The sequence below is a fragment of the Cynoglossus semilaevis genome, chromosome 5 (assembly GCF_000523025.1).
Source record: "Cynoglossus semilaevis isolate Cse_v1.0 chromosome 5, Cse_v1.0, whole genome shotgun sequence".
NCBI classification, from domain to species: Eukaryota; Metazoa; Chordata; class Actinopteri; order Pleuronectiformes; family Cynoglossidae; genus Cynoglossus; species Cynoglossus semilaevis.
Window position 1 is genome coordinate 2732612 of NC_024311.1, and position 2780 is coordinate 2735391.

Below are 2780 nucleotides of genomic sequence, written 5' to 3' on the forward strand. Positions count from 1 at the left end.
ATGTACACCTCCTATTCACCCACTCTGGTCATCTTTGTTTCATGGGTGACAGGGCATTTAGTGTTTAGAGTCTGGAACAGCCTCCAAGTGTCCACATTCGAAACCCACGTCTTTACTATGGCCTTCTCAACCCAATCAAGATCATTTATGAGGTCTTACTCTTACGCTTTGTTTTATTTTATGTCTACTATTTAATGTCCTGTTTTTACTGTCCATGGTACTGTACATTTGAATTTACATTGGGTACCTCATAGTAGTAGTAGTAGTAGTAGTAGTAGTAGTAGTGGCTAAATTCCAAACTTTTATTGTGCAGTCTCACAATGAAACATGAAATCCAGAAACCACATGGGTTAAATATGACAGCCTACTTCACATCTTTAAGGCCGTTTTCATTCCACTCTCACTGGAGCCGCAGAAGGATATTCCTAAAAATGTCTCCATTTGAACTCAACAGAATGAGAACAAGAGTTAGCAAGTGTTGTTCATTTAAACTGTGCCTCATGGTAGTGACATGAGAGAAGAAAATGGTCCAAAAACAACTTCTATAACATCATTACCATCTCCATAACACACGTGGCCTACAATATCTAATCCCTCTGAACCTTATTTATCACTGCTCTCTGCTTTTAGGACCACGTTAATCTCCTCCTATATGTGGCTCCTCATTTAGCTTCTTTAGAGCTAGAGCAATAAACTTCCCCGATAATGAGCACCATTTGTCCACAAGCCTTTACAGAAGCAACAAATTCTGCTACAACAATACATCGCTACTCTGCTGAACTGCATTTTAGCTACATTAAATAAAGGAAAAGCCACTTATAAAAGCAGAAAAAGTAGTGTTTTACTTGCTTTAGAGATACCTTTGCTTTCAACACGTTTGGCAGAGAGGGGGTGATAAATATGGCTGGCTCGTGAAACGGAAGAAAACAAGATCATCTACATAGCGCTACGTATTGCATATTCAAAGCTTTAGCAAAGAATGTTGTTCAAATACTGTGGTATTTTTTGTTTGTTAGCACTGACTGGCTCGTTCTTGGCCGGTGGTTGTGCGATATAAGTCTTTGAAACTAAACATAAGAAGTGGCCTTGCTTAAGCTAACTACCACATACTGCGTAATCAGAGTTAATGTTAACAAATTAGTGGTGGTGCTAGCAGTGAGCTAGCCTTTTATTTTGAGTTACTCTTCACCAAAGCTTCATCAAACAGACCCTGCTTCGCCTCTCTTTCGGGCTATACTCGCAGACATGATACGGGTAGCATTACTAGCACTATCCCAATCACACAGAGAAAAAAACTGCACAGAGAAGAAACCCTGCCGATTTTTACAGGAACATGTACTTTCTCTGACCCTCATAAATGGCTGATGGGAATCATTTCATATGATTTTTCTTATTTATGAAGTCAGGGTATCCTGTGTGCTTTAGCTTTGAGGATAAAGGTGTTAATGATGTTTTGATGAAGCCATCGTAGAAAGCAGCAAACTTGTGAGCATAACCACGGAAGGCAAGATTTCAATGATGGCTTCTGCCTGTGGTTACATTGCATATTTGTTTTACTTAAATCATTCTACTTGTTATAGTGTAAAAAGTAAACGGTCTTTACTCTACCAATATGGTGTTTTGACCACTCAATAGCTTTTCACAGGAGTAGGGTGTGCCATGTAACCTACTACGGTTGGAATTGAACCCACAACCCTCCTGGTGTTAAGGAACTGCACCACATACTGAGAACCCCCACCTCTTCAGTTACGTGTTAAACTCAAGGCCCGGGGCCCAAAAGCGGCCCGCCAAGGCATTTTGTGTGGCACGCAGGAGCTTGAAAAGCATTTTTTTTAATTACACAGCAATGAACAATATGTGTAGCTTAAATAAATAATAACCAATTATAGAAACATGTATTAGTCTGTTATGGAGTAGTTACATCTATACCAGCGGTCCCCGACCTTTTTTGTTCCAAGGACTGGTCAGGCAGTACCACCCGTTACTACAGACCAGTATCAAGGTACTGAGGATTGAAGGTTCATTACATTTTCAAAATAAAACAGTCTTTTAGACTGTATTCTGTTTGTATATTGCCAGATTATCTTTATATAAATAAAGTATATGGATATGACTGGAGGTTCTTAGAATGAAGTAAATTAGTAAAAATTAAGCACATTTTTTTTCACTGTGTCCCACTATGGCCCGGTACCAAATGATCTATGGCCTGGTACTGGTCCACGGACCAGGGGTTGGAGACCCTGGAACTGCTTTAATACATGCTGGTTAATTAACAACCGTCGTCTTCTTATTCCCTCTCTTTTTTCCCTCTCCTCTCCTCTTCTCTTTTTCTTTTTTTTTCTTTCCAGCCATTGAGATTTACTTTCTTCCAGCTTTATAAAGCCATGAAACATCAGGCGGCCACATAAATCTCAAAAGTGATTGCAGTAATGACCGAGAGCCGCAGAGTCCTGACTGACAAACGATCTGCAACAGGAGCCGGCCGGATGTACCGCTCATCCCACGCGCACGGGGGTCAAGGCCGCGGCGTCGGTGGAACACGAGCCCCCGTCTTGTCTTCAACACACATGGCTGCTTCGACATGCTATACCCATGCACGGCGACGCCTCGACGTCCCATCATGCATTTTGTAGCTGAGACACTCATCCAGACGCCGAGAATGAATGGAAGACTAATTGGATTCCATTTTCCTGGTCCTTGGGAGCCCTTATGCGTGAAGCGCAGACTAACGTAAAGTGTCGCTCAGAGAGAGAGAGAGAGAGAGAGAGAGAGCACGCAGC